This window comes from Pan paniscus, chromosome 11, assembly GCF_029289425.2.
Source record: "Pan paniscus chromosome 11, NHGRI_mPanPan1-v2.0_pri, whole genome shotgun sequence".
NCBI classification, from domain to species: Eukaryota; Metazoa; Chordata; class Mammalia; order Primates; family Hominidae; genus Pan; species Pan paniscus.
In genome coordinates, this window is record NC_073260.2 from 88,798,195 (window position 1) to 88,820,798 (window position 22,604).

Consider the following 22,604-nt stretch of genomic DNA (forward strand, 5'->3'; position numbering starts at 1 on the left):
AATACTGCAGTGAAAAGGAATTTTGTCCTATCTGGCCAAGGCAAAAAAAAAAAAAAAAAGGAACAGTCAAAAGAATGACGAGACAACATGAGAAATACTTTAGACCAAGTCAACCAAATAGAATAGTTGATTTTTAAGCAACTACACATTGTTTATGAGACAAGCAAATCCAAAATGACAAAATTCCTGAAAGAATTACAGAATGGCAGGGCTAAGAGGATCATATAAATATATTGTTTAGCCCTCTCATTTAAAGATAATTGAAAACCAAATCCCAGAGAGGAAGGTCGCAGTGTCCTTACTCGCTCCTCTCCCCCAATCCCACATGGCTTTTTAGTTGCAAAAGAGAGATTAAAATGCAGGTTTCATGGTCTCCAAGGAGAGGCTCTTTATAGATATTTTGCTGACTCGTGGAACTTACTGTAGAAAGCTGTGCTTACAATATAATAGCCACCAAACCCAGGCGAGTCTCTCTGGAACACCTGCAGCCCTCAGTGAGGATCAGCCACCACTGTCACCCAGACTCCTACGCAAGTACAAGTGCATCATATGTCATTATTCTGAACATTAAGGACAATTCTTCATTATGTTAGGGATTAAACATTCAAGCATCTTGCCTTTCCCTTTTCCTCCCAGTTGGCCAGTTAACTAGAAAGTAGGAAGGGGCCAGGCACGGTGGCTCTTGCCTGTAATGCCTATAATCTCTATTAAAAACCAAACAAATCAATCAGATATGGTGGCACGAACCTGTGGTCCCAGCTACTTGGGAGGCTGAGGTGGGGGGATCGCTTGAGCCCAGAGGATAGAGGCAGCCTGGGTGACAGCAAGACCCTGTCTCAAAAAAAAAAAAAAAAAAAAAAGGAAGTGGAAGGAGCCTGGTGCAGTGGCTCATGCCTGTAATCCCAGCACATTAGGAGGCCAAGGTAGGAGGATTGTTTGAGGTCAGGAGTTCGAGACTAGGCTGGCCAACAAGGTGAAATCTCGTCTCTACTAAAAACACAAAAATTAGCTGGGCGTGGTGGTGGGCACCTGTAATCCCAGCTACTTGGGAGGCTGGGGCAGGAAAACCGCTTGAATCTGGGAGGCGGACATTGCAGTGAGCAGAGATCGCACCACTGTGTGACAGAGCAAGACTCCATCTCAAAAGAAAAAAGAAAGAAAGAAAGGAAAAGAAAACATAAGTAAAAACTAAAAATAAAATTTAAAAGACAAAAGGGAAGTGGGAAGGAGTGGGGAGATAAAAGATAAATCCCCTAATGAGGTTTTTTATTAACACACAGTGAAAGGCTTTTGGTGTTTATTTTTTCATGTTTGAGGGGAAGCTGAAAATATTAAATAAATGAGAACTTCGGTTATGTATATATCCCACTATCCAAGCTATCACTGCTGTCATTGATATGGGCAATAATATTTTGGCTGTATTTGGTGACCATGCTGCAATACATAGAAAACCTAGGAAATCTAGATTCTACTGGCCTAAGCAGCAACCAGCTAGGGTCCAACTTTCTCTTTGTAGCACTGTCATGGCCTTCTTCTAATCCACAAACAGACACCAGCTATAATTTCTTCTGGATAGGGTCAATCAACACCCTCTTTTTTTTTTTTTTTTTTTCTTTTTTCTTTTTTTGAGACAGAGTCTCACTCTGTTACTCAGGCTGGAATGTAGTGGCGCAATCTCGGCTCACTGCAACCTCCATCTCCCAGGTTCAAGTGATTCTCCTGCCTCAGCCTTCCAAGTAGCTGGGATTACAGGCGCCCGCCACCATGCCCAGCTAATTTTTGTTTTTAGTAGGGACAGCGTTTCACCATGTTGGCCAGCTGGTCTCGAACTCCTGACCTCAAGTGATCCACTTGCCTCAGATTCCCAAAGTGCTGGGATTACAGGCGTAAGCCACCACGCCTGGCCCCAAACACCTTATTTCTGATCCAGAACTAAACTGCAGAGCATCAAATTGGCCAGCTGCTAGAATCTCCTATGGTTTCCAAGCTGCCCTGTCCCTTCTTCAAAAGAAATCCTAATCCTGGTTACACTCAGGCCAAAGGTGCCTCAAGACCCTAGTTGAGCTCTGCAACCACCATGGGATTCGGGCTCATGCTAATTTTCGTGATAGGCTCTGATGCCCCAAACTGACAGCATTAAACGTTTTATAACAAACCTATTTGTGCAGCTGAATCTGGATCCTCAGGTTTGTTCTACACCAGATCATGCCTCCCAGGCCTACAGAATTCCAGAAAACAAAATATCTTCTCTGCTGACCTGACTAGCAGAAATGGGCTTTGACTCCATGCAATTGTCCCCTGCACACAGACGGACAGGTCCAAGAGAACCTGCCAACAGAGGGCAGAGAACAGCCAAAGAAAGGTAGATCAAATAAGGCAGGAAAGATACACTTCACAACACATCTCAATAGAAAAGGAGAAAGTAATGTAGAAAAAGAAATGTAGCAAAGTATATAGAAAGCAAATAGAGACTTTATTCAAATTCTGCATTCTTTATTTTAGCCCCATAAGGGAGAGACAGAATCCTGAAATTAGGTCAAACCTCCAGTTCCCCTCCAACTCCTACTTCCCTCCCAGCCACGCAGCAGTGCACAGTATGGTTGTAGATCTAAGATCCAGTTCATCTTCTCACAGATATTCAACAGCCTCAAAGGGCTGCTGTGGGCCAGGCGTGGTGACTCATGCCTGTAATCCCAGCACTTTGGGAGGCCAAGGCAGGCAGATCTCCTGAGGTAAGGAGTTCAAGATCAGCCTGGCCAACATGGCAAAACCCCATCTCTACTAAAAATACAAAAATTACCTGGGCGTGGTGGCAGGGACCTGTAATCCCAGCTACTCAGGAGGCTGAGGTAGGAGAATCGCTTGAATCTGGGAGGTGGAGGTTGCAGTGAACCGAGACTGCACCTCTGCACTCCAGCCTGGGGGAAAGAGTGAGTCTCCGTCTCAAAAAAAAAGGGGGCAGGGGTGGGCGCTGCTGTGATTGTTTAAAGGGTCAAGGGTTTTTACTTTGAATTCATACACATCTTTGTAAGTTCAAAATATTTTCTTTTTTTATTTTTTTAATTTATTATTTAAAAAAAAATTTTTTTTTTTTTTGACAGAGTCTTACACTGTCGCCCAGGCTACAGTGCAGTGGCTCATTCGCGGCTCACTGCAAGCTCCGCCTCCTGGGTTAATACCATTCTCTTGCCTCAGCCTCCCGAGTAGCTGGAACTACAGGCGCCCGCCACCACGCCCGGCTAATTTTTTTTTTGTATTTTTAGTAGAGACGGGGTTTCACCATGTTAGCCAGGATGGTCTCGATCTCCTGACCTCGTGATCTGCCCACCTCAGCCTCCCAAAGTGCTGGGATTACAGGCGTGAGCCACCGCGCCCAGCCCAAAATGTTTTCAAATCAGATCTCAGTTTCCAACTTACCTGAATAGATATATGTTTTTTAAACAAACAGGTATCATATTCTAAGGGCCAGAAATATCAGCTTTGTGAAAATACAGTCCAAACAAGTCATTTTCCCATGGAAATTGTTTCATAGATGGCCAAAGATTCCTAAGAGAGGAATTTAAGAATTGTCAGGAGAAGCAACCACATACATTTATTTCCTTGATGATTCAAGCTCCAGGTGAACCATATTTCACCTGTCTGCTCCATCCGGGCCTGGACCAGCACCTCTGTGAGTGCCCAGGAAGGCCCCAGTTCTTCTCTGCCCTCTCACACTTGGCCCAAGAATCTTCCTAGGTACATAGATTGTTTCCCTATTTTCCTATTACCACCCTTCATCATTATTACCAACCCCAGTAGTTATTTACCACCCCTTGGGAGCATCCGACAGCATGAAGTCTCAAATATAATATTCCCTGAAATAATCTTACCCACTCAATTTGAAATTCCACTTCTTCACAAAATCTTTCACTGAGGAAAAAGTGGCAAGAGGCAAGTGGCAAGAGGGAAAGGTGTCCCCTTGCCTTTTAAGTCCTGCTAACTCTACAAATATCTGGCATAAAAAGAGGCAAAGGAAACATGGTTATCACTGCTTCTAGAGACTGGAAATGCACTAGTCACTATTTTAATCTTCTGCTCTGCTTAGAATTTTCTACAGAAGCCAAAGACTGGGAAGAAGAGGAGAAATCTGAAACAAAAATGTACAAAACTGTACTGCAATATGTCATGAAGAACCAAGAGAAGCTAAGCAGTGGCGATGTAAGATTGGTGGGCAGACAGACTGAAAGCAAGAAGAACCGTGAAGAGGTTCCTGGAGAAACCCAAGCCTGAAGTGTCTAATCTAGGATGATGGGATAGTAATGGAGAGAGGAACAAATCTGAGGTAATCTGAGGGAAGAAACAACAGGATTTGGTGGCCGACTGGATATACAAGACGAAAAACAGTCAAAGGCAGGGGTTGCAAAGGCAAAGGTGGTCATGGGCCAGGCAGGAAATATGAATGGGAGAAGCAGCTAGGTGGAGACTGGCAAGCCGTGAACCCCGGCTCCATCTAAAGTGGATGCTGACCCTGGGATGGAGCCCAGAGTAGCCAGTTCTTACTCTGCCTTCTCTCTGGGTCTCTCCAGTCTCACTTCCCTCCAGTCCAGCCTCCACGATGTGTTCAGGTGTCAAAGCGACCTTTTGAAACAAAAACCTAATTATGTCACATCACTGCTTAAAATCTTTAAATGGTCCCCCTTGGAGGCTATGTTTTTCACACTGTTATTTTTAGCAGCAAAACCATTCCTTCAAATGAAAATGTACACGTAAAACAGAAAAAAAAAAAAAAAAAAAAAAGCCCAGCTGCTCCAGATGAAACAGTGGGGGTGGGCCCAGAAACCCCTTGCCTTCACCTCATTCTCAAACAGAACCCCTGAGGCACCTTCAGGGAACCTCTGCGCAGCAGCCTTCAAACAGTAGTAGCACAAAAAGGCTTTCCAAGGACTATGTTTGCCCAGATGGCTTTAAGGGAATCCATCTCCAGACCCTGAACTTCCTTATGTACTCAGTCCCAAAACTGTTCTGCCTGAGAATGACCTGTGCTCACAACAGTTGTGCTGACAACAACCCTCCCAGTTTACAACAGAAAGGCATGTCCCTACCCCAAGCCAAATTTTATTATGATGAATTATTTTAGGGTGTAAAAACCTTTGGAGCACCAAGAAAAAGGATATATAAATCAAGTATTGGTCTGGGGAAACTTGTGAAGGTGAATCAAAGTGTCTTAAAGGAATGGGGCTTCCTGTCTTTCCCCACCATATCCATATTCTGTGAAGAGTAAAGCTTGGCATTAGAAATGGGGTGTTTTCAGCTGAGAGGGGTGGTGTGTGACTGTAGTTTCAGCTACTCGGAAGACTAGGGCAGGAGGATCTGATGAGACTGGGAGTTCAAATTCAGCCTGGGCAACATAGTGAGACCCTGTCTTCTATTTTAAAAATATATAGAGATAGGGCAGGGCATGGTGGCTCACACCTGTAATCCCAGCACTTTGGGAGGCCGAGGCGGGTGGATCACGAGATCAGGAGTTCAAGACCAGCTTGGCCAAGAGACCAGCCTGGCCAATATGGTGAAACCCCATCTCTACTAAAAATACAAAAATTACCCAGGTGTGGTGTCAGGCGCCTGTAATCCCAGCTACTTGAGAGGCTGAGGGAGGAGGAGAATCACTTGAACCCAAGAGGCGGAGGTTGCAGTGAGCCGAAATAGTGCCATTGCACTCCAGCCTGGGCGACAAGAGCAAAACTCTGTCTCTAAATAAATAAATAAACACCCCTATCTCTCATCACTTACGAAAGTCAACTCAAAATGGATTAAAGACTTAAATGTAAGGACTGAAAACCATGAAAGCATTAGAAAAAAATTCAGGAAAAACCCTTCATGACATTGGACTGGGCACAGGCAACCAAAGCAAAAATAGACAAACGGGATTGCATCAAATTAAAAAGCTTCTTCACAGCAAAGAAGACAGTCAACAAAATGAAGAGGCAAGCTACAGAATGGAAGACAATATTTGCAAACTATGCATCTAAGGGGTTAATACCTAGACTATATAAGGAACTCAACAATTCAATAGCAAAAAAAAATCCCAAATAATATGATTTTTAAAATGGGCAAAATAGACATTTCTCAAAAGAAGACATACAAATGGCCAACAGGTATATGAAAAAATGCTCAATATCACTAATCATCAGGGAAATGCAAATCAAAACCTCAATGAGATATCATCTCATCCCAGTTGGAATGGCTATTATCAAAAAGACAAAAAATAACAAACGCTCATGAGGATGTGGAGAAAGGAGAACTTTTATACTAGTGGGAACGTAAATTAGTATCGCCATAATGAAAAACAGTATAGAGGTTTCTCAAAAAATTAAAAATAGAACTATCATATTATCCAGTAATCCCACTAGTGGGTATTTATGCAAAGGAAATGAAATCAGTATGTTGAAGAAATGTCTGCACTTCCATGTTTATTGCAGCTCTATTCACAGTAGCCAAGATATGGAATCAACCCAAGTGTCCATCAACAGATGAATGATAAAGATAATGTGGTATATTTACACAGTGGAATACTATTCAGCCATAAAAAAGAATGAATTCCTGTCATTTGCAGCAGCATAGATGAGCCTGGAGGACATTATACCACAGGATCTCACTCATATGTGGAATCTAAAAAAAAAAAAAAAAACTGATCTCTTAGAAGTACAGAATAGAATAATTGTTACCAGAGGTTGGGAAGCATAGGCAGGAGGGGTAGATGGGGTGAGGTGGGCCAACAAAGTTACAGATAGACAGGAGGAGTAAGTTCCAGTGTTCCCTTGCACAGTAGGGTGACTTTGGTTAACAATATTATTGTATTTTTCAAAATAGCTAGAAGAGAGGATTTTGAATGTTCTTACCACAAAGAAATGATAAATTTTTGAGATACTAATTGTCTTAATTTGATAATTACACACTATACATGTATCAAAACATCACATTGTATTTCATAAGTATGTATAATTATTGTCAATTAAAAATAAAATAAAAAGAGAAAATTAAACTGAAAAGTTTTACAAGCAGAAAAATACTTCAGCTACGTTGAATAAATGAATAAATGAATAAAAAAATTAAGGGCCAGGCGCAGTGGCTCACGCCTGTAATCCCAGCACTTTGGGAGGCCGAGGTGGGTGGATTACCTGAGGTCGGGAGTTAGAGACCAGCCCGACCAACATGGAGAAACCTCGTCTCTACTAATAATACAAAAATTAGCCAGGAATGGTGGCACATGCCTGTAATCCCAGCTACTTGGGAGGCTGAGACACGAGAATCGCTTGAACCCGGGAGGGGGAGGTTGCAGTGAGCCGAGATCACACCATTGCACTCCAGCCTGGGCAACAAGAGCAAAACTCAGTCTCAAAAAAAAAAAAATTAAGTAACTTATTTCATAGTTGGTGTACTTTATTCAATAAAATAGTTAAAAGTCTGCTTTATCTGGCCCGGCGTGGTGGCTCACACCTGTAATTCCAGCACTTTGGGAGGCCAAGGAGGGTGGATCACCTGAGGTCAGGAGTTTGAGACCAGCCTGACCAACATGGAGAAACCCCGTCTCTACTAAAAATGCAAAAATTAGCCAGGCGTGATGGCACGCGCCTGTGATCCCAGCTACTTGGGAGACTGAGCAGGAGAATCATTTGATTCCAGGAGGTGGAGATTGCAGTGAGCCGAGGTCGTGCCACTGCACTCCAGCCTGGGCAACAGAGCGAGACTCCGTCTCAAAAAACAAAAACAAAAACAAAAAACCTTGTAATAATAAAGTTAGATTTCGATTTAAAATTGTGTGAGTGTTTTATTTTAAGGAGCTCATGAACAAAAATGTTTGAGCTCTGCAGCTCAAAATAACACTTTGAAAATCAGTGACTAAACAATGACTCTTGATGCTACCAAACCTAAATCTTCCTTCTAATAATTATTTTCTAACGGCACCTTTACTAACTTAAAATAAAATGCATAGATAATACAACCTATCTCTACACATAATTTCAAAACATCAATAAAATTTCCTACCTGTAATATAGAAGAGAAATAATAGCCGGGCATAGTGGCAGGCGCCTGTAATCTCAGCTACTCTGGAGGCTGAGGCACAAGAATCCCTGGAACCCGGGAGGGGGAGGTTGCAGTGAGCCGAGATCACACCACTGCACTCCAGCCTGGGCAACAGAGTGAGACTCTATCTCAAAAAAAAAATAAAATAAAACGAGAGAAATAAAAGACAATAACTTATTTTAAAAACAGGTATTTCAATATGTAAATGGTTGGATATAACTGTGATAGAACACCAAAGGAGGCACTCAGCTAATTGTAATTAGATGCTTCCATCTAATTACAGGGAATGAATAAATTATGATTTAAGAGATCTGAAGCCACTCCATAAAGAAAGATACTGGATTAAACACCAGTGTTAGGATAAGCAATAACAGAACAGATGTATTTATATATATATTTATATATAACACCCTACACAACTGTTTGGTGGAATATTTGAAGACTGTGCAGAACTCAGGATATCTAAATCATGCCGAATTCAGGACATTTATTTGACACCTAAAAGGTATTGCCAGTGTCAAGGTACAAGGATTAACAACCAAAACAAGGTAAAATTCCTTCTCTCATGGAATACATTCTTAATTATGTGGAACTGTCCTCACATTGCAGAGTCTAACATCTGCGGCCTCCAACTACTACAATGCCAGTAGCACCCACTCTCATCACTATAGCAACCAAGAAAATGCCCCTTCCCCTCCACCCCCTCCTGCCTGCCCCCCACCCCCTCCCCCCTGCCCCTACTATCTCCTGCGCACCCACCACCGGCCAAAATGCCCCTCCAGGAAAAGTACTACTGCTGTTCAGAGCCACTAGCCTGCAGGATGGAGAACAAGAATCTCAGCCCACCAGGTGGTCCTGGCTCCATCTTCCTCTCCAGCCTCCTCTGCAGCCACATATGCCTTCTAAACATATAGAACTATCTATAGTCCTCTAAGTGGGTCATGTTATTCTATGCCCATGGGTTTTCTGTCAGCCTGAAATGTTTTCTCTTCCCTTGAGTTCTAATTAGTCTTTTTTGAGGCTTACTCAGGCCACTTTTCAATTTAATTTAATACATTGGTTTTAAAGTAGGTACTTTCTGCCCCATTAGATTGTGTATTCCATGAGAAGGAATTTTATCGTCCTTAATCTTTGTACCTTACATTGGCAGTACATTTTAGAATTCAAATAAATGTTTTCTCAATGGATATATGAGTATGGATGAAGGGATTCACTTTATTTTTATTTATTTGTTCATATTTTGAGACAGAGTCTCACTCTGTCACCCAGGCTGGAGTGCAGTGGCGCCATCTTGGCTCACTGCAACCTCCATCCCCTGAGACTCAATCAATCCTCCCACTTCAGCCTCCCAAATAGCTGGGACCACAGATGCACACCACCACGCCTGGTTGGTTGTTTTTTGTTTGTTTGTTTGTTTGTTTTGTATTTTTGGTAAAGATGGAGTTTCACCATGTTGCCCAGGCTGATCTCGAACTGCTGAGCTCAAGTGATCCACCCTCCTCATCCTCCCAAAGTGCTGGGATCACAGGTGTGAGCCACCGTGCCCAGCCAGGGATTCACTTTAAAAGAAAAAGAAATTCCTCTGAGACTGCAGGGAAAGGTGGAACAATGGATTCAGGGATAGATTTCGTGATGGATAAATTTAACTTATCTGTTGAGCATTGAGCTTGGTCAGGTATAAACATAACCTGCCACCCATCACAGTCTTCATCTGTGCCATGACAAATGTCTCCTTTGTACCTCTTCACAACATCATGGTCAGAGTCCATAACACTCTGCTCCCTTTTGGTTATTTAAAGACTCAGTCCAATATGGCTTAAAACTCCAGTCTCAGGTCCAATGCAGAACTCATCTTAAGCCATGGCTTAAGGAACCTGCGGTGGAGAGAAGAATATGATCCCTTCTATTGATTCTGCTCCTCCTCTTCTAGTTCTCTGGAAGGTTCTCTAGAAGGGTTTTAGCTCCTTGGTGGTTGAGAACTAGGAGGAGGGCAGGGAGGAAAAGAACAACTCTCTTTTTATTTAACAAGGTAGTTATCACAAACCACTGTTTGCTGACAGACCATGCCAACCTGTTGTTTGGCAGATGTCAAAATGCTATCTTTCTTGCACATGGTGGCTCATGCCTGTAAGCCCAAGGCATTGGAAGGCTGAGGCAGGAGGATCACTTGAGCCCAGGAGTTTGAGACCAGCCTGGGCAACGTAGAGAGACCCTGTCTCTAAGAAATTTTTTTTTTAATTAGCCGAGTGTGGTGGCACATAACCTGCAGTCCCAGATACTCAGAAGGCTGAGGCAGGAGGATCACTTGTGCCCAAGAGATTCAGGCTGCAATAAGCCATGATCACAACACTATACTCCAGCCTGGGCAACAGACCCCATCTTAAAAAAAAAGATGCTGGCTCTCTTATGAGACAGTTACGTGAGTTCTTTAGAAGGTCCTACTGGGCTTCTCCACTGAGTTGTGCCCTAATGCAGAGAATCCTGATCCAAGCCATCTCTTTAACCCTCCTAACTTCTGTTCAGCGGCAGCCTTTTGGATGGGTTACCAGCATGATGGCTCAAGCCCGGCGATCTTCCTCAGTGTCCCTTTGATCACAGAAACTCACATACCCTTGCTAAGCCAAACAGAATGAATGCAGACTATTCCACTACTATCCCCTCACTCTGCCCTTCCTCCTTTCTCTAATTGCCTTTCCTCTTCTCAGACAGGTGCAGAGCTGAACAAATCCACTGTCTAAACAGATAGTTTAACCAAGGAATGAGAAATCAATCTCTCTTTCATGTAGATCTCTTTCATACTCCCTTGCTTACTTTAAGGGGGGAAAGGAGGGAAAAGTACTCCCTGCTAGGCTCATGACAGCCTCCCTTCAGTCATCTTTTATCTTATATAGCCTGGGAATGGAGGTGGGGTGGTAAGGTATGGGTTGGCTGGAAGTTGCAGGGCCACTTCTGCTACCTCTTTGTAAGCCCTGGAGAGGAGCTCTGATCCAATTATTAGCAACTCTCTCTAGAACGTGCAGTATTTAGTCCTCTTTGTCCCAGCTTTGGACCCTAGTCACCAATTCCAGGGCAATAGAAAAAAACCTTACTCAACATCCTCTATAATATATTGAAATGAAGGGAAGGTTATACGAAATAAGGAGCTCAACTGCATTCCTCAATGGGGAAGCAAAGTCATCTTTTGAGTGACAGAAGGAACCAGGAGTTTGGAAGTTCAGGCAGAATAAAGAAGACAGAGATAGACTGGAGATAGAACATCAAATGAAAGCCATGTATACTCTCTTTTCCCCATTAAAATATAAAAAGCACATATACATATTATTCCACAACATTTTACATATCATTTCAGGTGCACGTAGATCTAGGAGCTAAAGGATCCCAGATTAACAAGCCTTGGGCTTAAGAGAAAGCAAACAGGAAGGCGAATGTGCATTATTTGTGCATTCGAGAGGAGGGAGTGGGTATGTAGGCAGGCAAAGCCAATGCACAAAAGGAAGGCTGGACATTTAGGGACTTGCATCCACCCAGAAGCCATCCATGTCAGACACCAGTTTGACATGTCATATTATATTCCAAAGTATTCTGACTGCTTGAACACTTTTGTATATTCAGCTTATTTTTCAGTATAATGTTGTGATACATCCTTCTACAGAGTTAATATGATTAATAATTGAGGGATTTTAGAGAAGGGGCCAGAAATTTAATTATGCTTTAAAACGTAGCTTTTGGACTGAAAACTGTTAACAGCGAATACCTCCCTGAAGGGGAACAAGGTATCTAAAGGGCAAGATGAAAGAGACAGTTTTTTCATTATCTATCATTTTGTATACCTTTTTTTGACACAGAATTTCGCTCTTGTTGCCCAGGCTGTAGAACAATGGCATGATCTTGGCTCACTGCAACCTCTGTCTCCCGGGTTCAGGTGATTCTCCTGCCTCAGCCTCCCAAGTAGCTGGGATTACAGGCATGCGCCACCACGCCCGGCCAATTTTTTTGTATTTTTAGTAGAGACGGGGTTTCTCCATGTTGATCAGGCTGGTCTCAAACTCCCGACCTCAGGTGATCTGCCCACCTCGGCTTCCCAAAGCGCTGGGATTACAGGCATGAGCCACCGCGCCTGGCCCATTTTGTATATCTTTAATTTTGTAACAGGTGTGCAAGTATGACCTATTCAAAATTTTTAATTAAAAATGAATCTTAATCATAAACAAGAAAGCATAAAAATATGTCATTGATATGGGGTGCTTGATATCTTGAATGTTTTAAAGGATGGCAATGGGACCTCAAAGGGAAAGATGGGATTTCTTTTAATAGATAAACACACATGGTGAATCCCTCATAGCTGTAGCAAGGAGATTAAAAACATCAAAGGGCAGAACGGTAACATCAGAGCTAAGAGGGCTTTTCTGAAAACCAGTCATTTGGAACCAAAAGATAAAGTATTACAAAAAGTATAATCCAAGATCAGTAGGTCTGAAGAAGAAGAGTTAGAACTAGAACATCTTACAGGAAACAAGTACCAGGCTGGGCGCGTTGGCTCACACCTGTAATCCTAGCACTTTGGGAGGCCAAGATGGAAGGATCGTTTGAGGCCAAAGTTTGAAACCAGCCTGGTCAACATAGCAAGACCCTATCTCTCTCTCTCTATATATATATATAAATAAATAAATGAAAGAAACAAGTACAAAAAAAAAAAAACCCACAAAACATGATTTAGGCCTGGCACAGTGGCTCACGCCTGTAATCCCAGCACTTTGGGAGGCTGAGGAGGGTGGATCACGAGGTCAGGAGATCGAGACCATCCTGGCTAACATGGTGAAACCCCATCTCTACTAAAAATACAAAAAATTAGCCGGGCATGGTGGCGGGCACCTGTAGTCCCAGCTACTCGGGAGGCTGAGGCACGAGAAAGGTGTGAACCCGGGAGGCGGAGCTTGCAGTGAGCCAAGATCATGCCACCGCACTCCAGCCTGGGTGACAGAGCAAGACTCTGTCTCAAAAAAAAAAAAAAAGAAAAACACCTGATTTAGATAACTTCATGTATAATGTCATAAAAACAAAGCTAAGATTGGTTGGGGTATCTCTGGCCCAAGAATAAATTCAATTATTTTGATTTTCCACAAAGCAAATATATATATATATTTTTTTGAGACAGAGTCTCACTCTGTCACCCAGGCTGGAGTGCAGTAGTGCCAGCTCGGCTCACTGGAAGCTCCACCTCCCGGGTTCAAGCGATTCTCCTGCCTCAGCCTCCTGAGTAGCTGGGACTACAGTCGCCTGCCACCACGTCCGGCTAATTTTTTGTATTTTTAGTGGAGACGGGGTTTCACCGTGTTAGCCAGGATGGTCTCGATCTCCTGACCTCATGATCTGCTCACCTTGGCCTCCCAAAGTGCTGGGATTACAGGCGTGAACCACCGCGCCTGGCCCACAAAGCAAATCTTGATCAAACACTAGACAAGATGAACTGTAGGGCTGACTTAGACTCTTCCTTGAGGGCCAAGGATGACACTTTGAAAATAAAGAAATAAAATATTTATTTAGATGAGAATAGGGGGCCAGATGCGGTTGCTCACGCCTGTAATCCCAACACTTTGGGAGGCCGAGGGAGGTAGATCACCTGAGGTTAGGAGTTCAAGACCAGCCTAGTCAACATAATGAAACCCTGTCTCTACTGAAAATACAAAAATTAGCCAGGCATGGTGGCAGACGCCCGTAATTCCAGCTACTCGGGAGGCTGAGGGCAGGAGAATTGATTGAACCCAGGAGGTGAAGGTTGCAGTGAACCGAGATCATACCACTGCGCCCCAGCCTGGATGACACAGCAAGACTCCATCTAAAAAAAAAAAAGAAGAAGAAGAAGGAGAAGGAGAATAGGCCAAAAACAACAGGCATGATCTATATGACTGCAAAGGTTCCACATGAGTAGTCGTCATTGTCCTAAACACCTGCTAGGTCACCAAGAGAGAAAAACAGAGGAGTAATTTGATGCCAGCCTCTCCCACCAGTGACAGCTAAGAACACCTCCCACTACTGAGGGTAGCTAAACTGTCTAACAAAAAGGTCAAAGAAGTTTGCCTATCATCTGTGATTCAGAGGAAAACAAGAAAAGAGCATTACTGTTTTTTTCTTTCAAATCTAGGCCTTAAGCTAACCTGTTAGAGGTCAAATAAACAGGCTCCAAGATCCCCAGATTAAGACCTATTTGCAGTAACAATAAATGTAAAAGCACCTTGTATATTGTAAAGCATTATATAAATGTCCATTATCATGGTAATTATTTGGGGTCCGTCATATCCAAAATTGAACTACATCCCACCATCAGCAGTTTGGGACCATATTCTGGAAGAGTAAAGCAAAAATTTTTTAAAAAGAGTTTGCTTGTTTTTACACTGTGTAAAGGTTTTCAAATTTTTCATCTCTTCATTGAAAAGTCTAATAAGAAGGGCTGATCAGTAGTATATGACCAAAAAAGAGAAACTGTTCAACTTAGTTCAGTATCCTTAAGAAGTGTACTAACTAGGAAGAGACAAACGCAAGCTTATGTGGAAGCGTGTGTAGTAAATGGTGGCGCTCCTTCCCATTCCCTCCACAGATGGCTTCCTGCTGAGCTCAGTCAGGGAGGCACTGGCAGAAAACTGAACGAGAGAAGCCAGACTATCTCTTCCCCTTCTCTCCCAGCCTTGGCCAGCATCTGGACAGGCACTCTTTGGCCCCAGCTTCCCTAGAACAGGCCCCCAAAGTTCCGGCTTCTAAGTTACCCTGCCCCTTGCACTTCCCCTCCTTCCCACAGCCTAGGGAGAATAGAAGGTTCGGTTGCTAATCTTCCCCTGCATTGCCTCACCTTCCCTTGAAAGGCTTCTCAGCTCTTCCACCATATTCACAGCCAGCTAATTCTCTGGATTAAATGCCCTCTGGTTTAAATGCTTAGAGTGAGTTCTTTTTTCCTGTTTGGACCCTAAATCTGGCAGCTAAACAACAAAAAAAAAAAGAATTTACTGCACTGAGGGCAAAGACCCTGGCTCCAAAACTGCCAAGTTCAAGGTTCACTGCTATCAGTGTGGGTCCATCCAGATGGAGTAATATAGAGGAGTGAAGAGACAGAACTGATTTCCCTTTTTTCCCAAAGGAACACAGGAGAGAAAATGAATTTGGAGAAAAGAGAGAGAAAAGGGTATTATAAATTTCCTGCTTCCCAATCCTCGAGACAATTATGGGGAGAAGGCTACTGAAAAAGACAAGGATGTGACTGAAGCCCCCCCCCACCAAAATTTGGGATGAGTCAAAGAGGGGAATTGACCTGTATAAAAACCAAAAACACTGAAAAGATTATAGTACTCCCCTCCTCCAAAAAAGAAATAAAAATAAAATCAATAAATTCAAATTTCCCCATAGTAACTATTTCCATGTTTTTTTGTTTTGTTTTGTTTTTGAGACAGAGTCTTGCTCTGTCGCCCAGGATGGAATGCAGTGGCACAATCTCGGCTCACTGCAAGCTCCGCCTCCCGGGTTCACGCCACTCTCCTGCCTCAGCCTCCCCAGTAGCTGGGACTACAGGCGCCCGCCAACACGCCCGGCTATTTTGTATTTTTAGTAGAGACGGGGTTTCACCGTGTTAGCCAGGATGGTCTGTATCTCCTGACCTCGTGATCCACCCGCCTCAGCCTCCCAAAGTGCTGGGATTACAGGCGTGAGCCACCGCGCCCGGCCAAGTACTTCCATGTTTTTAAAAACACAGCAACATCCTTTCCTCCAAATCTATTTAGTACCACTGCTTTGCTGGGACCCTAAAGGCACACACTTAGTCTGCCTACCGGGTCATCCAGCAAAAGGCCTGTGCAGCCTGCCCTGACCAGAGCTGAGCACAGTCAGTCTCTCAGGGAGGGAGGCGTTTGCTGCCATGGGGGAGCAAGGTGCTGAGGCTGAGTCGCCTGAGGACCCAGCAGTGGTAGAACTGGGGTATGACCCCTTCAGAGTCCCATGTACATTCAACCAAAACCGGAATAACCCAGATTAACCATTCACTTCATTCAACCAACTTATAATAATTTTTGACTGTTTTAATGAAATTTATCATCAGAGAATAAAGTTTGTGCACCAATACACATTTTTTAAAGTGGCTATAAAACTGAAATAACAATGGATTGTTTTTTCACATATAAAAAGATCTTCAGAAATAATAATACGGGCCAGGTGTGGTGGCTCACACCTGCAACCCCAACACTGGGAGTCCAAGGCAGGAGGATTGCTTGAGCTCAGGAGTTCAAGACCAGCCTGGGCAACATAGCAAGACCCCGTCTCTTTTATTTATTTTAAAAATTAAATAAATAAATAATTTTTAAAAAGAAACCTGGAGCTGGGCTCGGTGGCTCACGCCTGTAATCCCAGCATTTTGGGAGGCCAAGGTGTGTGGATCATCTGAGGTCAGGAGTTCGAGACCAGCCTGGCCAACATGATGAAACCCCATCTCTACTAAAAACACAAAAATTAGCCAGGCCTAGTGGCATGCGCCTGTAGTCACAGCTACTTGGGAGGCTGTGGCAGGAGAATCGCTTGAATCCAGGAGGCAGAGGTTGCAGTGAGCCAAGATAGCACCACTGCATTCCAGCCTGGGTGACAAAGCAGCCTCCGTCTCAAAAAAAAAAAAGAAAAAGGAAACCTGGAACAGTATAAATCAAAATGTTAAGAGTGACTGTCTCTTTAGGAATAGTATGTGTTAGAATTTATACATATATATTTCTTTTCTTTTCTTTTCTTTCTTTTTACTTAAGACAGGGTCTCACTCTGTCACCCAGGCTGACAGAGTAGTGCGATCTCAGCTCACTGCAGGCTCAACCTCCTGGGCTCAAGCAATCCTCCTGCCTCAGCCTCCTGAGTAGCTGGGATTATAGGCATTCACCACCACACCTGGCTATTTGTTTTTTATTTTTCGTAGAGACAAGGTCTCACTATATTGCCCAGGCTGGTCTTGAACTCCTGGGCTCAAGTGATCCTCCCGACTCAGCCTCCCAAAGTGCTGGGATAACAGGTGTGAGCCACCATGCCTGGCTGTACTTTTCAATAATTATGTATTACTTTTGCAATAAGAAGCTATATATGGGTTTTTTTTAAGGTACCACAAGGATAAAAGAATACCAAAGGACTTTTTGTAAATGTCACTGAAATAGGTCTGTAGTCTCCACTTAACAAATATACCAGTAAAGTTTGAGAGTTTTATGTATAAATTACCAGCATATTTGTTTATGAAGACATATTACTTTAAAACACAACTTTATAGCTCGTTTATACAACCCCACCACAGTTAGTATGCAGCTCAAAAAATATTTGTTGAATAGTCTAGTATAAAACTTTTTTTTTTTTTTGAGACAGAGTCTCGCTCTGTTGCCCAGGCTGGAGTGCCGTGGTGCGATCTCGGCTCACTGCAAGCTCCGCCTCCCAGGTTCACGCCATTCTCCTGCCTCAGCCTCCTGAGTAGCTGGAACTACAGGCGCCCGCCACCACGCCCGGCTAATTTTTTGTATTTTTAGGAGATGGGGTTTCACCGTGTTAGCCAGGATGGTCTCGATCCCCTGACCTCATGATCCGCCCGCCTCGGCCTCCCAAAGTGCTGGGATTACAGCCGTGAGCCACCGCGCCCGGCCTCCAGTATAAAATTTTTACAAATGATCTGGATGAAGAATACAGTGGAGTTGTTAGTTTGCATATGACAGTAAGTTCCTCCAGTTACACATCAGTCACATTTGATGTTACTGTCATCTACTTAAAACTCTTACCATGGTTTCTATAATAGCTCATACTCATAGTCATCCTTCCATCTCAATATCCAGCTGATGTCTCCCCGTGATGAAGATCCTCTTCTTCCTCTGAGCTCGAAGCTCCCCATCTCCAGGCTCTAGTCCTCAGATTTCTGCATTCTTCTTTCCACACTCATTTCCTTGGTGAGTTAATCCATAACCATGCCATCACCTGTCACCTTGATGCATATAACTGACAGTAGAAAATGACCTTGTTTCACTGGGTGTGGGCATATGTGTCACTGTTGCTACATATGTAAGGTATCTCAATATTGCACAACAGTAATTAATAGAATTGTGTAGTACAACTCCCCAAGGAAAAGATTGCTTGGAATATTTGAGAAAGAGTTGTCGGCACAAATGGCAACTCCTGCCTCCCCTCCCCCAAAAGCAAACCAAATAAAAATAATACATAAATAGAAAAAAAGTGAGCAAAGCATGTGTCTAAAATTCTCAGGTTTATGGTGTTATACCTTGTTTGGGGAAGGAAGGAAGAAACTATGTAAATGCAATAATTGGCAAACGGAAGATAGAGAAAAAAGGTCTTAGAGTCTACATTTTTAAAACTCACTTACATGAACAAAGTACACATTTTTATCAATCACATCTTTGTTTTTTAATTTTTCTGGCAGTCAGTTCCAGCCAGCTGGATTACAGCCAGATTACTCTTGTGTACTCACCTTTAAGGCAAACCTAACTGCCTCCCTTCTCTTCCAATCAGATTTCTCCCCTTAAGCTTCTCCTACATGGAAATTACAACCCACCACTTAAACCCAGGGTATGTTAAATTTAGGTCCTGAAATAAGCTAAGAGCTAGCCTCAGACCCAATTCACAGAACATAGAGATTATAGATTTTTGGAATTAGAAGACAGCAATTTTGGGCTAATTTTTCATCAATCTTCACTGAAGGGTAGAACTACTAACCTTGACATCTAGCTAATAAATATGTTTCAGAAAAGCAAAACGGGAGAGAAGGAGATGGTTAAGGAGAACAGAACTTCCAAGGCTCAAAACCACTAACACCTCCAGAAGGGGTAAAGGAAGCATCTAATCATATCTAGGCCAATAAAGCTGGCTGTGCTCCGGGCTGACTGCTTTTTAGGACAGTGTGTAAGGACACAGGTTCCGGGACTTGCCAGCCAAGCAGAGGGGTTACTATAAATATTTGTTATGGAAGTTACTCCTCAGAAAAGGAGTGCTAGCCAAACTAAACCAAGATCAAGAGCCAAGGAGAATCAACTGGGCTAGAGAATCAGAGGGGCAAAGATAGAGGCAAAGACAGAGAAAAAAATTAAGTTCAGCTTCTAGAAATGATAAAAGGGCAACAAAATTAATGGAATGCTTCAGATCCAGAGACTGAAATTCACTCTGATCCTACCAAACCTCACCAGGTTAGTTTACCTTGAAGATATAATACGCCTGTGTGAGTACCTGCTCTTTCCTCTGAACCCCTGCTACTTCCTGGAGTTCAGGTTTTCTTCAGATTTGACAGGCAGAAGGCTGCTCTATTTATTAGGGAGATGCTTAGCGGAGGCTGGGAGCTCCAGGTGTGCTCCTCTGATCCTCTGTAGCCTACTCACTCATTCAATTATTATAAGTAACCTAAGCATCTCCAGGAGTGCAGCCAAACACTCTTAACACTCCCCTACAGCTGACTGTAGTGGTACACCCTCCATGACACCACACTGTCCAGGTTTCTTCCAACCAGCTGGCAGCTCTTTCTCAGTCTTTTACTGACCCTTCCTTCTCTACCTGCCCCTGGGTTGATTGATGATTCTCAGGGATCTATTCTAGATTTCGTTTTCCACTCAACTCTCTCTCTCTCTCTCTCCATGGTAATACCTATGCCCATTGCTCCAATAACCAATTTCTATGTGCCAAGAATGAATCACCAGTCCATTTCTATCAGCTTTCAAATCATATATCTAATTGCCCACAGGATATCTTCACTTGATGGTCTTGTAAGAACTTTGAACTCAACATCCAAACAAGACACATGATTTTCCTCCAAAATATCTTCCCACCCAGTGTTCTCCTACTCAGCAAAGGACACTATCATCCACATAGGTGCTCAGCCAAAAACCTCAGTTATTCTTGAATTCTCCATCTCCCTCACTACTCTCCACATCTAAGCCTTGCTGGACATACCTCCAAAATATGCCCCAAATCTATCTTCCCTACTACCTCTACCCTATGCAGTTCAAACCACCATCATCCTTCACCTGGACTAATTAACAATCCTTTAACTTGTCTCCCAGCATCTAGTGTTGATCCACTCCAATCCACACTATAAAACATTCAAAATGCAGTACTGGTAAGAATCTTAGGCGGAGAAACTGAAGCAGTCCCTGCCCCCAGGTTTGGCAGTGAAGGAGCTGAAATGAACCAGACATGCAGATTTGAACTACATTAAAATTTTTAAGTTAATTTTTTTAATGCAGTGCTGGCAAAGTCAATCCTCTGCGTAAAACTCTTGAATAGCTTCCCATTGTGCTTAGGATGAAATACAAACAACTGATCCTGAATTTCAAGGTGCCCCATGGTCAGGTCCCTGCCTCTCTTCAGCCTCATCTCACGTCACATCCCTCTTCCTCATCCTCTACACTCTAGACACACTGAACTTTTGTTCCTTTAATTTCTCTCATCTTTGCACGTTGTTCCTTCTGCCTGAAACTTTCTTCCGACTTTTCATTTGATTACCTCAAAATCATTATTAGATCACAGCACAAACCTTCCTACTTCCTTTACAAACTATGTTCCCCCAAATATGTGTACTCCAATAAGACTCTGTATTTTCTCAGTAATATTTCTGAAGCTTAATATTGCTCAAACTTCATTGTATTCATGTGTGTTTATTCCCTTATCTCTACAAAATACTGTGTCCTCAGTGCCTAGCACAGTACATGGCATAACAGACTCAATAAAAGAATGAGTGAATGAGAAAAAAAATGAATGACAAAATCAGGGTGGGTTGAGCTCCTCAGGGTGAGGAGAGATAACAGGTGGATGCTGATGGAAACAGCATCAAGGACAACAAGACGAGAACCTGTCCTCCCAAGTCTGACAGGGCCAGGTACAGTAGATGTGTTTCAACCACATGGTTCTTTCTTCCTTGGCAATGGGTGCAGCCAGGGCTGTGACACTGGTGGTACTGAGGCAGGTACACATGGGCACGCAGTGCCCCTGCAGCTGAGTGCACCTAGCCCCCTGCTCAGCTAGGCCGCTTGCTACCTAACTTATCTCAAATGGGCCCAATCAGTCCCTCTTGGACACAGTAAACAGGCCTGCCTCATTCCACATTCAGTCCTGCCTCAGTTTATCGAAAGTGGTGGGTGAGCTGAGGGCACCCTCTACTCACATGAAGGTCTTGTGCATCTTCACAGTTGCCTACATTGTCCCTCTTAAGCCCCCAAACCAGTTTAACGTAGTCCTATCTGATCATTTAATGTCTTTTTAGGTACTGCTCAGACTCTCCTGAATAAAAACTGCTCAGTCTCTCAGATAGCAACCCCTCTCCTGCTTATCTACCTGAGATGGATCTGGATATATCAGGGGAAGGGGACTTCATAGCAGCAGGAAAAAGTTGCAACCCTTGAGGAAGTGCTCCTCTAGCTTCTTAAGATCTCCAGGCCAATGTTCCTTTGCCCCTGTTTGCTGCTTACTCTGCTGGCAACCATGGTCCAGCTCTGTGCTAGTATAACTCCAGGGTCTCTCTCAGCCTGGAGATAGCCTGAGTGGTACTCTCTGGCAGAATAAATTGCACCGTCTTCCCCTGGCACTATTTTTTCTGAGTGTGGTTGTGATACCTATTGCACCCCTCAGATGCATGCAACAGAAACCCTTCATAGTCTCTGTGCCAAGGGCTTCCCTGTTGCACATAGGGAATGCCCCACATCTTGACCTCCAGGGTCAGACATCTCCATAAAGTCTCACTGATGTCTCTTTCAAAATAACCTGTCCACGGCCAGGCACAGTGGCTCACATCTGTAATCCCAGCACTCTGGGAGGCCAAGGTGGGCGGATCGCTTGAGCTCAGGAGTTCAAGACCAGCCTGGGCATCATGGTGAAACCTCATCTCTACAAAAAAGACAAAAATTAGCCAAGAGTGGTGGCACATGCTTGTGGTCCCAGCTACTTGGGAGGGTGAGGTGGGAGGATGCAGTGAGCCACTGCATCAGAGCGACAGAGCCAGACCTTGTCTTAAAGAAAAAAAAAAAAAATCTGGCCAGGCACAGTGGCTCATGCCTATAACCCCAGCAATTTGGGAGGCTGAGGCGGGCAGATCACCTGAGATCAGGAGTTGGAGACCAGTCTGGTCAACATAGCGAAACCCTGTCTCTACTAAAAATACAAAAACTTAGCTGGGTGTCATGGTGGGCGCCTGTAATCCCAGCTACTCAGGCTGAGGCACAAGAATCGCTTGAACCTGGGAGGCGGAGGTTGCAGTGAGCCGAGATCGTGCCACTGCACTCCAGCCTGGGTGACAGAGTGCAAAACAACAACAACAACAAATGTCCACTTAATGTCTACATTTCTTTTCCTATTATCTAGTTCTAGTCTTACCAGGCTATGTCCAGGCTCAGCAAGAAAGAATGCCATGATGAATTTAATGATGTCTGCTATGGATAGATGATAAAGGAATCAAGCCATGAATAACGTATTTGCTGATGTAACCTTTTTCCTCAAATCCATCAATATAAATTAATCTGCCCTCTTTATTTGTATCTACTGAAATCCTACTCATC

At 43.5% G+C, this 22,604-nt stretch overlaps 1 protein-coding gene across 1 annotated transcript in view; it reads right to left on the minus strand.

Annotated features, from left to right (window-relative positions):
* Positions 1-6,423: 6,423 nt before the first annotated feature.
* RGP1 (RGP1 homolog, RAB6A GEF complex partner 1) overlaps positions 6,424-22,604 on the minus strand; it is a 34,657-nt gene continuing 18,476 nt past the window's right edge. The window contains exons 10-13 of the transcript XR_008619734.2: positions 17,838-18,051; positions 8,911-9,938; positions 8,026-8,188; positions 6,424-6,648 (exon numbers count right to left, since the gene is read on the minus strand). The gene's annotated coding sequence lies outside the window, so the exon portion shown is untranslated. The remainder of the gene's footprint in view (positions 6,649-8,025; positions 8,189-8,910; positions 9,939-17,837; positions 18,052-22,604) is intronic.